This window comes from Notamacropus eugenii, chromosome 3 (genome assembly GCF_028372415.1).
Source record: "Notamacropus eugenii isolate mMacEug1 chromosome 3, mMacEug1.pri_v2, whole genome shotgun sequence".
Lineage (NCBI taxonomy): Eukaryota > Metazoa > Chordata > Mammalia > Diprotodontia > Macropodidae > Notamacropus > Notamacropus eugenii.
Genome location: NC_092874.1, coordinates 357,602,984 through 357,619,141, shown reverse-complemented (window position 1 = coordinate 357,619,141; position 16,158 = coordinate 357,602,984).

The window sequence follows — 16,158 nt, the reverse complement described above, 5'->3', positions numbered from 1 at the left end:
TGTATTTCTGTCCATAGAAGTTTTAAAACTGTTGGTGTAACATGTGCAACCTGACTTATTGTAAAATAAATATTCAAGTATTTGAAGACTGAAATTATGTAAATACGTAAATTATATGAATATGTGAAATATAATATTAAAGTTACCTTTTCATATCCTTAGCCCACCTATTGTTGTCTAGATATTGGCCTACATAGACAATGAAATTAGAATAAACTCTTCTTCTAAGCCTAAATAGATGTGATTTGATAAGACACATGTGACTGAATCTCCATGCCCCAAATTAATAGAGTATGGCATAGCAGAACTAGTCAGTATGCTTGCCATGGCCAGTCTATTTGAGCTCTCAAGAGGTAATGAAACTCAATTGACCGTAGAGGTCATTTGTTGAGTTGGTTAGCAGTGAGATCTGCCAATTGGTCCTGGAACATACATAGTACAAAACATTTGGGCAGGGGTACATATTTATTCATATATCTCTTTCAAGGTTACAATTTCTCATTTGAATACCTTTCATGTAAAATTTATATTATATCATAAATAGAAAATTATAATACCTCATAATTGTCCTCATGTTTTCCTAAACCTGTGGAATGCTGTAAGTACTCAATACTGTACTATCAAATAAAGAAGACTAATATATAAAAAGGGAGGGAAATATGAAGAAATAGTAACAGAAATCATCTACTGTACCTGCATTACATGTTTTATTATAGATGTTAATCATGTAAATCTTTTCTATAACATTCTTCTAACAGAATAAGATCTGGATCTGTAATTTCATTGACCTGAGGAAATTCTTCTACCAACCTTGTTTTGTACTTTCTTTGAAATGTAAAAGTTGACTAGGAATTAAATGCCTTGCCCAAGGTCATGCAGCTAATATATGTGAGATTCAGGACTTGAAAGCAAATCTTCAGGGTTTGAGTTTTGTTTTCTACCCTCCAAGCTGTGTTGCTGCCTATAATGTAATAATGTTTAGTAATACTATTGACATCTATTCATATACTAGGCCATATATTTCCCTATTACAAATTGGAGAGATTCATAGGAATGGTTCTGCAAAACCTATGTATCCATTAGAGAATTTGGTCATTTTCATCGTGAATTTGGATAGTCATGTTATAGCTTGAGAGAAAAAAAAACAGAATATTTCATAAAATAACTTGTCTTCATCCATACTATTGAAAGTATATCAGAAAAAGCACGCAGATGCTTCCTCCCTGGCCATTTGCTTTCTTGTGTGTCTTGTGGGGTCAAAAGGTCTCTGAGTGGGGAAGGATTAGAATGGGAAACTGTCAGTTAATGGAAGGTACCAAACTTTCAGTGTCATTCCACCAGTCATCATTCTCCCTTTTAAATCTGCTTAAGAATCCCAGGCTTACTTGGCTTTGTTGTTGTGTTGCTAATCACTGCCAGCAATTCTCTTTTCACCTTTTTGTCCCATTCTTTTACATAAAACAAAACAACAACAACAAACTATGGATTTTCAGCTCCTAACCTATCATTGCAGAATAGAAGTACTTTTCTGTATTAAAAATACAAACTTTCCAAATATATTTGAAGGATATTATTACTTACAAATGGTTTCAGATTTTAATATAATAGTGCCTTAAACAAACAAAAGCTCAATATTCAAATTTTTTTAAATTAATGAATTATAAAAAATAGTTAAGTTCACCAGTCTGTGATGATTTTATGGGAGGGAATGGATAAAACTTGGACAAAGTGGACAGCATGTATGAGTTGTATTCATTATCATGAGTAGATATTCTATCACATGCCCTTCATAATATTGGAGGAGAGAAGTTGATAATCGTGGTTTTTCATTTCTCATGTAAGACTGAGGCTTAATCTTCCTTGGATTCTTCCCTTATTCTCTTAGTTATCACTTGTAATGGTAGTTTAAATAGGAAGATCTTTACAATTAAGTAATGGGCCCATTTGGCCTGCCTAAATGGGAGGAGTTTGCTGTCAGCTGGAGCAAGAATTGAGTCAGAGCTGGGAAAGAGAGAGCAGACAACAACTAATATGAGTAGGAGAGGTTATTTCTGATTTTGTTTAAGGAACCTGTTTGTGACTGGTTTAAGGGAGCTGGTTTTAGGGAAGCCAAACAGGAGGAACTCTTGGGGATGATAGCGCTCCCCGTATTATTATTGTCTATGGATTTCTTTGTTCCTATGATAGATTTGGATTTCTGGTGTGTGAATAAATGCTTTGGTCTGTCTTCCATGTGGAGAGTCTGTTAACGTATTATTTGTTGCTCAAGTACAACCTGGATGGGGTTTGCCAGAATGTGCTCCTTGAAGGGTGTTCCTGAAGAAGTCATCCAACGAGAGAGATAGGGAAGGGAATAGGCATTTATATCTCACCTACTACTTGCCAGGCACTGTGATAATAGTGATTTTACATTTTTTAGTGAATATTATTTCATTAATGAACAATTTTTATTACTTCATTATTTCAATACAAATACAACAAAATTATTTTCCAAAAATCTTATTTCACTAATTAACAATTTCAGCAAAATTGTAGGATATTAAATAAATCCACATAAATTTTTGGCAGTTCTATATATTATTAACAAAGCCTAGTAGCAAGAGATAGAAAAATTACATTTAAAGTGACTCTAGGCAACATAAAATATGCAGGAGGGTGCTTGTCAAGACAAACCTAGAAAATATTTTTCACACAGATAAAATCAGATCTAAATAACTGAAAAAACATCAGTTCCTCATGGGTAGGCTGGGATAATATAATAAAATTTATAATTCTACCTAAATTAATTTACTTATTTAGTGACATATTAATCAAATTACCAAAATTTTAAAGAATCAGAAAAAATAATAAAAAAATTCATCTGGAAAAATAAAATGTCAAGAATGTCAGGGAATTATGTAGAGAAATATTAAAGAATGTGGCCTACCTATATACGATCTTAAATTGTAGTATAAAGCAGCAATCATCAAAACTACTTGGTAATAGCTAAGAAATAGACTGATGTATAAGTGGAATAGGTTAGGTACATAAGACTATAATAATCTACATTTTGATTAACTCAAAGATTCAGTTTCTGCAATAAGAACTCACTATTTGACAAAATCTTCTGTGAAACTTAGAAAATAGTATTGCAGAAACTAGGCATAAATCAACATCTTACACTGTATACCAAGATAAAGTCAAAATGGGTACACAGTTTAGACATAAAAGATGATGATATAAGCAAATTAGGAGAAAAAAGGACCATTTATCAGTGAAATCTAAGAAGGAGGGAAGATTTTATGACCAATAAGAAATAGAGAATATTGTGAATTTCAAAATGGATGATTTTGATTACATTACATTTAAAAGTTTTTGCACAAGGCAAATGTAACCAAGATTAAAAGGGAAGCAGAAAAATGGGGAACAATTTTAACAGTCAGAATCTCTGATAAAGACTTCATTTCCAAAATATATAGAGAATTGAATCAAATTTTTAAGAAAACAAGTCATTTTCCAATTGATAAATGGTCAAAGGATACGAATAGACAATTTTTAGATGAAAAAAATTAAAGCTATCTATAGTCATATGAAAAAATGCTCTATATCACTATTGATTAGAAAAATGCAAATCAAAGCAACCCTGAGACACAACATCAAACCTATTAGATTGGCGACATAATAAAACAGGAAAATGATAAATGTTGGAGAAGATATGGGAAAATAACACTAATACATTGTTATTGGAGTTGCGAATTGATCTAACCATTGTGGAGAACAATTTAGAACAATGTCTAAAATGGTATGAATTGTGCGTACTGTTTGACCCAGCAATACCACTTCCAGGGTTGTATCCTAAAGATAGCATAAAAATAAGAAAAAGATCCAGATGTACAAAAATGTTTATAGCAGCGATTTTTGTGGTGGTCAAGAAATAGAAATTGAAGGGAAGCCCATCAACTGGGAGATGAGAGAACGAACTGTACGTTGTCAATGTAATGGAACCCTTTTGTTCCATAAGAAATGATAAGCAAGTAGACCAGAAAAACTTGAAAAGACTTGCAAGAACTGATTCTGAGTGACATCAGCAAAACCAGGAAAACATCGTACAAGGTAACAGCAACTTTCTTTGATGACAAACATTGATAGACTTAACCATTATCAGGAATGCAAATATCTAAAACAATTTCAAAAGTCTTGTGGTGGAAAATGCTATCCACATCCAGAAAAAGAACTATTGAATCTAAATGCTGATTAAAGCATAATATTTTTTTCCTTTCTTTTCCTTTCCTGTGGTTATTCTTTGGTTCTAATTCTTCTTTACAGCACGACTAATGTGAAAATATACACACATACATATTTGTGTTTAAACATGTGTGTATATTTGTGTGTATGTGTGTATAGCTATATCTATATATGTATGCACACATACAATTATAGATGCATGACCGTATGTGGGAATATCTATAGGTATACATGTACGTATGCATATATTTGTACATATGCATGTGTATCTGTTTATGTATATGTGCAATATGTATGTATCGTATGTGTATGTATACATATATAAACATGTGTGTATGTATGCATGTATATGTATGTATTCATGCTAATATGTACATATATACAATACATATATTCATATATACATATATGTGTATGTATGCATGCATGTATATGTATGTATTCGTGCCAATGTGTACATATATACACATACATATATATACATATATGTATTTCTATCTATCTATATCTATGTCTATCTCTATGCATCTATATATAGGTATATTTATATCTATCTATATCTATCTATCCATCCATGTGTGTTTATATACACATATGTATACATGTATATGTATGTGTGTATATATATATATATATATATATATATATATATATATATATATATATATATATATATATATATATATATATATATATATATATAAAATTTCATTTGATCCTACTATAACCTGTAAGGCAGATGTTGTCATCTCAATTTTACAGTAGTAGGAACTGAGACAAACAGGTTAAATGACTTCTCCAGATAGATTTGAACTCAGGACGTCCTAACTCCAGGCCTGATATGGCAGCTTCTATGCCACCAGATGCCTCAAGAGGCTGCAGTTTCCCAAAGACAAGAAATATCACTTTTCACAAAATCTATATTCTCAGCATCAGTCTCAGTGCTTGGCATTTATTAACTACCTAATACTTCCTATGTTTAATCTATCTATTTATCTCTTTGAAATGTGATAATGATCTGGGACCGATTATCATCTTGTCTTTTGTCCCTGGGCTATCTGGGAGCTATACCTATATTTTTTTTTATTAAAACATACCAAAAATACTATATGAACAAAGAATTAAGGTCCTAAAATGTTCACTCTTATAGACAGGAAATGATCCAGAAGACGTCCACTCTTACTTGTCATTCACTCTTCTGCTTCTGTAGGTAATCAGAAAGAGAAATATTTTCCAATGAATTCTACTCCTATCAGCTCTTTATCGTGGGACTCACCAGTCAATGACCTAGAGCAGGGATGAGGAACCTGTGGCCTCAAAATTATATGTGACCTTCCTGGTCCTCAAATGTGACTCTTTGACTGAATTCAAACTTCACAGAACAAATCCCATTAATATAAGGATTTGTTTTGTGAAGTTTGGATTCAGTCAAAGGGTCACACATGAGGATCAGTTAGGGACACATGTGGCCTGGATATGGCAGCTTCCCAATCTGCAGCTTCCCAATCCCTGACCTAAAGTCACTCTTATTTCCCTTTCCTAAGGCAGAAGCCTGGTGTATGTGGAAATGCCAGCACCCATGGAAAAACCCCAATATCCTGCCCTTGTTAAAAGTGCCCACAACAATCGAAAATTTACCTTTCAAATACAATATTCAAGAGAAGAATAAAAAAGTAAACAGGAGAGGGAAATCATAAGGGATTTAATAATTTTAAATTATTTACATTGCTGCATAGGAATATATGTGTAACCTATGAAACCTTTCTCATTATTAAGAAAGTTAGAAGGAGTATATATAGACAGAGGGCACAGGTGTGAGTTGAATATGAAGGATTGATATATAAAAATAAAATTAAAGGGTGAGAAAAGAATGTACTGGGAGAATGAGAAAGGGAAATGTAGAATGAGGTAAATTATCTCACATAAAAGAGAAAGCTTTTACAGCGGAGGGGATGAGAGAAATATGAGGAAGAATGAGTGAAACTTACTTTAAGCTAAATTGGTTCAAAAAGGGAATGATGTACACTGAATTGGGTATAGAAAATTATCTTCCTTCACAGAAAAGTAAAAGCGGAAGTGGATAAGATAGTGTGGGTGTGTGACAGAAGAGAGGGCAAATTGGAGAAAAGGATAGTTAGAAGACAAAACTTTTGAAGAGAGACAGGGTGAAAGGAGAGAAAAAATAAAAGGGAGGAAAAGAACGGAGGGAAATACAGTTAGCAATAGTAATTATAAAAATAAATTGAAGCAACTTTCTCTGACAAAGACGTCATTTCTCAAATATATAAAAAAATTCAAAATTCCATCAGTAAGAGTCATTCCTCAATTGACACATGATCGAAAGATATGATCAGTTTTCAGATGAAATAATCAAAACTATATAACCATATTAAAAAATATTCCAACTCACTATTAATTGGAAACTGCAAATTAAAACAATTCTTAGCTACTACCTCACACTTATTAGATTAGCGAATAGGGCAGAAAAGATAGAAAATGAGATATTAATACACTGTTGATGGAGTTATGAACTGATTCAACCATTCTATGGATCAACTTGGAATTACACCAAAGGACAAAAAAAAAGAAAAAACACACTTAATCTTTCACCTTGCAATAACACTGCTACTCTCTATAGCCCAAAAGGGATTTTAAAAGAGGGAAAATGACCTATATGGACAAAAAATATTTAAAGCAGCTTTTATTTCTGGTGGCAAAGAATTGGAAATTGAGAGGATACCTATCAACTGCCATATGGCTGAACAAATTGTGGTATGTGATTATGATGCCATACCACTGTGCTATAAGAAATGATGAGCAGGATGCTCTCATAAAAACCTGGAAAGACTTACATGATGTGGTGCAAAGTGTCATGTACCATGTATAAAGTAAGAGAATATTCTAAGATGATCAAATGTGAATGACTTGGCTATTCTCAGTAATGCTATGATCCAAGACAACTCTGAAGCACTTGTGATGAAAAAGGCTTTCCATCCTCAGAGAGACAACTGATGGTGTCTGAATAAAAATTAAAACATATTTTGTTTACTTTATTTTTCTTGATTTTTTTGTCTGTTTTCTTTCACAACATGTCTATTATGGAAACGTTTTGCAGAACTACATATGTATAACCTATACTGAATTATTTGCCTTCTCAATGAGGGAAGGAAGAGAATTTGGAAATAAAAGTTTTAAAAATATGTTAAAATTGTTTTTACATGTAAATGGGGAAAATAAAATACTAAAGAAAAAAGTTAAGTGAACAGCATAACATTCTGAGTGAGGATAGATGATTTTGGTCACTCCTACAAATAACAATAATAATAATAATAATATATTGCAAATTATATGAGCTGCAAATCAATACACGCTATGTTTAATAAAATTTAACATCATGAAAGAAAAACTCTGCCGTCATGTCTTCTTTTCTATAAGCAATCATTTCCTTTTGCTTCATCCAAATTGTACTTCTCCACATCAGCATGGAAAGACAAACAGAAACTATTTTGCCATCATAGTATACAGCAGACCACCTGGGCATGAAAAGAAAATTGATATGTTTGAGGATCACATTATAAACTTGGAACAGAGTCCTGATATAGTAGTGATGGGAAATCTCAATTATCCAGACATCTGTTGGAGCTCTCTCTATGCCAGAAGCACTTCAACAGAGACTTCTGTCCAAGTTCACATTGATCTGTTCATTGCATCAGTTACAAATTTACTTGCACATAATATTGTCCATCCTGCATCTCTCCAAATTGTCTACAAAAATAACATAAGAGGCCTTGTTAAATAGTTTGTTACAATACCAGGATATTATGTATATCATATTCAATGATCTATTCATAACAAATGAAATTTTCTATTATTTTATTTGTTTTCAGTGTTCTACAATCACTTGCATATAACTTAGATTTTTTTCCCCCTCCCTCCCTCTTCTCTCCGAGTCAGCATACAATTTTATATAGGTTCTACACATACATTCCTATTAAATATATTTTCACCTTAATCATGTTGCATAGAAGAATTAAAATGAATGGGAGAAATCATAAAATAAGCCAAAACGTTATACAAAAGAAAATGATCTACTACATTCTGCGACTGAATTCCATAGTCCTGTCTCTGGATGTGGAAGGCATTTTGCCTTAATAGACCATTGGAAATATGTTAAGTCCTTACACTGCGATGAAGTTCTAAGTCTACCAGAAAAAATTCTCGCATATTGCTGTGTATAAAATTCTCCTGGTTCTGCTAGTTTCACTCAGTATCGGTTCATGTAAGTCTTTCCAGACCCCTCTGAAGTCCTCTTGTTCATCATTTCTTACAGCACAATAGTATTCCATTGCATTCATGTACCTAAATGTATTCAGTCATTCCTCAATTGACAGGCATCCCCTTCATTTCCAGTTTTTGGCCACCAGAAAGAGTGCAGCTATAAATATTTTTGTACATTTTTATGTACATTTTCCATTTTTATGATCTCTTGGGGGTAATGATTTTTTTTCTACCATTAATGAGCCCATGCTGGTTTTTAGTCATATTTCTTTCTTTCTCTCTAAAGCCTCACAAATAATCTCCTTAATGCTGTATCAAATAGGACTTCCTGTGTTGAGTGAGGTACTAAAATTTCCTCTAAATTTTCCTCCAAACAACCTTGAAAATGTCACAGAATAAATTTAGGAGCAAGGAAGCAACTTACCAATACAAGACAGCTTGAAAGCTCAGAAGAAAAGATCTGTATCACTGAAGCGAGAGGGAAACATGTTCTGTGAGCATCAGTAGACACTGAAGATTGCATACGATATCAAGGAACGATAAAACTAAATCAAAATAAAGAAATAATACAAGAAAATGTGAAATTTACCATAGGATAAAAACTGAGACAAAAAATAGATGCAAGGGAAGTAATATAATAATTATTGCAGTACCTGAAAGCCACAATGAAAAAAAAACCAAGACTGTGCATCATCTATAAAGAAATTATCAAGGAAAATTGCCCTGGAAAGAAAATACAGAACACCACCTGAACAAAAAAAAATCACAAAATGAAAACTTCCAAGAATATCATAGCTAAATTCCAAAGCTCCCACTTTAAGAAGAAAATATTACAAGCAGAGAGAAACAACTCAAATGTTGTGGAGCCACATTCTGGATTACACAAGACATAGCACCTTTGACATTAACGAATCACAGGATTCGTAATACATCACAGAAGACAACAGAGATTGGATTACAGCTAAGAATCACCTACCCAACAAAATTTAGTTTAATCCTTCAGGGTTGAATATTTAATGAAATAAAGATCTTTTTAGCATTCCTTATTTAAAGACAAGAGTTAAATTTAAAAAAAAAATGATTTTCAAATACAAGACTCCAGAAAACATAAAAAGATTGAAAAAAAGACAGAGAAAACATAAGAGATTCAGCAAAGTTAAACTGTTTAAATTCCTATATAGCAATGTAATATTTGCAATTCTTAAGAACTTTATCAATATAGTGGCAATCACAAAGAGTATACTGAAACAGAGGGTGTGGGTGTGAATTGATTATAACGGTATGATGTTAAATAAAGCAAATTTAAGGGATGAGAAAGAAGATTGCAATAGAGGGAGCAAGGAGAAAGATTGGAGCAAATTATCTCACAAAGAAGAGGCACAAAAAACCAATGACAACAGAAGGGGAGATGCAGATGGTGGTGGGCAACACTTGCAACTTTCTCTCCTTAGAGTTGGCTGAAGGAAATAATATCATAGAGCTGTAGAAATATATTTTATCCTATAGATAAATAAAAAGGGAACAGAGAAAAAAGAAGGTGGGTTGGGGGAAAAACAGATTGATAGAAAAGAGAGCATATAAGGAGGGAGTGACAAGGAATAAAACACTTGTGAGGAGGGACAGCACGAAAGGCAAGAAAGAGGAAAGGATAAACAAGGGGAAAGTAGGAAGGAGGGAAATACACAGATAATTTTCATAACTGCAATGTGAATGGGATGAGCCATATGATAGATAATGAAGAAATATTAATAGTAAAAGCATATTCACTAAATAGGGCAGGAACTAATTTTTTTTTAAGGAAAAGTTAAATTAGTTAAAGGAGAAAATAGATAATAAACCTATATGAGTCAGGGACCTGAAATTTACCCTCTCAGAACTAGATAAAATAAACAAAAAATGAACAAAGAAGTTAAGAAGGTGAATAGAAATTTAGAAAATTTAGGTATGATAGACATATGGAGAAAACTGAATAAGAATAGGAAGAAATAAGCCTTTTTCTCAGTAGCAAATGCCTCCTACACAAAACTAACCATGTATTGGGGAATAAAAACTTCACAGTCAGATGGAGAAAAGCAGAAATATTAAATGTATCCTTTTCAGATCATAATGCAACAAAAATTACATTCAATAAAGGGCAGTATAACTATAGGTTACATGTGTGTGTTCATCCTTCATTGCCAAAGAAGACCATGCCAAAAGAAAAATAATGACATGAATAGCACTTGACTTTGAGTGAGGGAGGGCTGTGCAGGTCACCAGCCTCACTTCTCCTCCAAAGCCATCTGCATCCAGTGAGCAGATATTCATCAGGATGTCTGGAGATGACCCAGAATGAGACAACTGGGGTTAAGTGACTTGCCCAAGGTCACATAACTAGTGAATTCCAAGCGTCTGAGATGAGATTTGAACTCAGGTCTTCCTGACTCCTGCTCTGGTGCTCTATCCACTGCACCACCTAGCTGCCCACATAAGTTAAAAATGAAATGAAACTCAAATAATCTTTTTTCCTTAAAAAATAAATGAGATAAATGAGTCAAAGAACAAGTCATAGAAAGAATGATAATGTAATTAAAGAGAATAACAGCAATGTGATAGCATGTCAGAATTTATGCAATGTGATCAAAGCAGTACTTGGGGAAAATTTTATAACTCCAAATTCATATATCAATAAAATAGAGAATATACAGATTAATGAATTGAGAATGCAACAAGAAATTAGAAAAAGAACAAATTATATGTCTCCAATTAAACACCAGATTGGAAAACTTGAAAATCAGAAAGAGAGATCAATAGAATTGAAAGAAACCACTGCACTAATAAAAACTATGAGCTTCTTTTGTGAAAGAAAAACCAATCAAGTTTATAAATTATTGGCTAATGTTATTTTTTTTAAAAGGAAGAAAATATACCTACTGTAGCAATAATGAAATAGATGAATTCATCACCAGTGAAAAGGAAAATTAAAACAATTATTAAATGCTATTTCATCCAATCATATGCCAATAAATCTGGGAATCTAAATGAAATGCATGGATAGTTACTCTATCCATACACACACACACACACACACACACACACACACACATATGTGTGTGTGTATATATGTATGTATATAAATTGACCAGATTAGCAAAAAAGGAAATAGAATATTTTAAAAACCCAATTTTTGAAAAAAGGAATTGGACAAGCCATCAATTAGGTCCCTAAAATATTCCCATGCCAGATGAATTCACAAGAGAATTCCACGAAATATTTAAATAATAGTAAATTCCAAACCCTATATTAATTATTTTGAAAAATAAATACAGAGAGTCAACTAAAAAGGAAAACTAGTAGAAATAATCAATAACTTTAACAAAGTTACAGAATATGAAACAAAATCACATAAATAATTGACATTTCTATATTACCAACAAAGTCTAACACTAAGACGTTGATAAAGAAATTCCTTTAAAAATAAGTATATAAAATATAAAATACTTGGGAGTCTGCCTACCAAGACAAACCCTTTTCACACAAATAAAGTAAGATCTAAGTAACTGGAAAAATAATCATTACTTTTGATTAGGCCAATCTCATGTAATAAAAATGACAATCCTACCTAAATTAATGTACTTATTCAGTGTCATATCAATTAAACATGCAAAAATTGTTTTATAGATCTACAAACATAATAATAAAATTCATCACTAAGAACAAAAGGTGAATTATCAAAGGAATCAATGAAAAAAATGTGAAGGAGCTTGGTCTAGCCATACCAGATCTCAAACAATATTATAAAGAAATAATCATCAAAATATTCTGATATTGTTTAAGAAACAGAGTGGTAGATCCATGGAATAGATTAGGTGCACAATATATTGTAGTAAATGACCATAGTAATTTAGTGTCTGATAAACTCAAAGATCTAAATATTGACAACAAAAAGCAATTATTTAACAAAAAAATTAGAAAACAGTATTGCAGAAGCTAGGCATACATGGGAAGATGATACTCTTAACTGTATTTCTATTAGGGCATTTAGAAGGAGTGTATGTGGGCTGAAGATGTGGATTTAAGTCGACTTTTATGTGATGATAAAAAATTAAGCAGTGAAAAATGGATTGTACTGGGAGAAAAAGAAAGAGGGAAGCAGAATAGAATAAATTATGCCACAGAAAAGGTATAAAATACCTTATGGTTGAAAGAAGTGGGAGTGGGACATTATTTCAATGTTGTTTTTCATTATATTTGACTCAAAGAGAGAATAATAAAAACATTCACTTGGGTACAGAAATCCATGTTACCCTATAGGGACATAGCAGGGAAAAGGGGAAAGAAAAGGAGGCTGATAGAAGGAATCACAGATAACCGGAAGAAGTGGTAAAAACAAAATACCAGTAAGGAGGGACAGGGTAAAAGGAAAGAGAAAAGTATAAAAAGGGGGAAAATAGAATGGAGGAAAATATAGAGTTACTAATCATAACAGTAAATGTGAATAGGATGAACTGTTTCATAGAATGACAGCAGATAACAAAGTGGATTAGAAACCACAACCCTATAATATGTTTTTACAAGAGATGCATTTGAAAAAGAGACAGACACAGAGAAAAGGTAAAAGCCTGGAGCAGAAAATATAATACATCAACTGAAGAAGAAAAAAAGAGGAAGCAGCAATTCTGATCTCAGCCAAAGCCAAAGCAAAAATTTATCTAGTTACAAGAGAAAATGGATGGAAACTACATCTTGTTAAAAGGTACCATAGACAATGAAGTAATGCTAAGACTAAACATATATGCACCAAGTGGTATATCAGGCACACCAAGGACTGATACCTAAATCAGGAAGAGTCAAAACAGAGGAAGAACATCATAGAAGAATTTCCCTAATGAATACTGAAACAAAAATTTTAAATAAAATATCAACAAAGAAATTACAGCAATTTATCAAGAGGATAATACATTACAACCAGGAAGGATTTATACCAGGAATGCAGGGTTTATTCAATATTAGAAAAACTATTAGCATAATTGACCATATCAATAACAAAACTAACAGAAGTAATAAGAGTCTTAATTGATCCAGAAAAAAAGTTTTTGACAAAATACAGCACCTGTTCCTACTAAAAACACTAGAAAGTATAGGAATATAAAAAGCTTTCCTTGAAATAAGTAGTATCTATCTAAAACCATCAGCAATCATTTGTCATGGAAATAAGGTAAATAAGCTAGAAGACTGAGGTAGAACAAGAATTCCTACTATTGTCATAATTATTCAATATTGAATCAAAAATTAGCAATAAGAGAAGAAAAAAGAAATAGTAAGAATTAGACTAGGCAATGAGCAAACAAAAGTATCACACTGAAGATAATATGATGGCATACTAATAAAATAAAACCTACTTGAAATACTTACAACTTTAACCAAGATGCAGGATATAAAATAAACCCTCATAAATCATCAGCATTTTTATGTATCACCAGAAAAGCTCAGCAAGGAGAGAAATTCCATTTAAAATAATCATAGACAATATAAAATATTTGGGAGTCTACTTGCCAAAACAAAACCAGGAACTGACTGAAGGTAATAACAAAACAATTTTCATACGAAGAAAGTCACATCTAAACAATGCAAAAATATCAATTGTTTTTGGGCAGTCTGAGCTAATATAATGAAAATGACAATTCTACCTAAATTAATTTACTTCTTTAGTGCTCTACCAAACTAGAAACAAAACATTTTATAGAAGTAGAAAAAGTAATAACACAATTCATTTGGAAGAACCTATATGAGATTGCTTTCCATCTTGGGGAGGAAGAATGTGAGGGAGGGAATCAGAAAAAGATTGAAACTCAAAATGTTATGAAAAAATGAATGTTGAAAACATGAATATGATTATGAGAAGATATGTTCTTTAGGTGGGATCTACTTAGAATAAATACCAACATTGATGCCGTCAAATAACTATTTAAATATCAAAATATGAGAATTGTGTAACATGACCAATGGAGACCTTCTGGCTGTAGGATTTTATTGTAAGAAGGATTTCTAAATAATCCACTACGTAATTGATTTGCTATTTCCTTAGCTCACCACCTGATGTAGTTCACAACTACTCAGTTACTCTCCTGAATGCATAACTTCAAGAACTGTAGCAGAAAAATCCATTATCCTATGGCAAACATGATGATGAAGAATCCTGAACTTAGTTAAGCTGATTTTCTGACTAAAGACTCAAATCTCAACCATCAGTGGGCCTGTATTTAAATCCCTTTCAGCTTGGTGTGACCCATCAATCCTTGACTCTACTAACAGAGCCTTGAAATAACCAGTGTCACTCCATTGCGTTTGGATACATCATAGAAAGGTACTGAAACTATGGGAGACAAATTGCTCAAGTAAATAGGGTAAATCATTGGATATTATATCCTGTTGTTATTATATATACACACACAAACACACACATATGCATATGTGTCTATACATATAGACACATATTCATTAAGTAATTACAACACATTATCTCATCTTCTTGTTCTTTCACAATTTAACAGAGTTCAGGTCATTCTTACAATATTCTATCTTCAAATTTCTTTTAACTTATATCACAAGGGTATTTTGACTTTGTGTAATCACAATTTTAAAGCAATAAAAGTACATGTAATGTTAGAAAATGGTATGTGAGAGGGAAGGATGATAATTATATGATTTTGATATAATTGGCTAATTTTCTAGACATAGTATACTATACTCCTATGGACATAGTATGTTGTCCTGAAAAAGGTTAGGGAGAAGAAACACAGAGCAGGCCTAAACGTAATCTAATACCTGTGACAGGCGTCAAGGGATCACAAGAACCGTAGGGAAAACAGCAAAGGAACTTCCCTGACAATGACTTTTTCATTTTTAATTTAACAAGGCATGACCCTGTTAGGTTAATATCGGCTTTCTTAACAATTTCTTTCTAAATTTATATCACTATATGAATTTTATTTTTCTCCTCCACTCTGTCCTCCTCCTCTTCCTTCTTCCTTCACCCTTTCTTATCTACCTCAGTTACATTTTCTTGTGGTGAAAGGGAATTTCAATGTAAATATAAGAATCCTATAAATACTTTGTTCTTTATTGAATGCTTAAGAATATTTCCATGATCTTCTTTGGCTAGAATGAACCATCTGTAAATATCTGAACTGTCTTATCACATTTTAAACTCAATAGCAATCTGGTTTCTGATTTCATCACTCAATTGAAACTACTATCTCCAAAGTTACTGATAATTCATTTGTTCCAAAATCTAATAGCCTTTTCTCTAGTGTCCTTGACCTTTCTGCAGTATTTGATATCTTCCTTGAGTCTAGCTCCTCTCTAGATTTTTTTTAATACCACTCTTTGCAGTTCTCTTTCTACTCCAGTTCATCTTCCACTAAGCTATCAAAGTGTTTTTCTTTCTCTGCTTCTCTGTATTAATCATATACATTTATTACAGTACAATAATATTCTGTTATATTCATTTACCATAGACTAGCCAAACAAAGATGATGTTTGGAAAGCATAAGTTGGACTATATCACTATCCGCTCCTATCAATAAGCTTTAGTGGCTCCCCATATACATACAGGCTTAAAATAACAACCATAATGGGCTTATATTTGAATTGCGTTTTATAGTTATAGAGCTC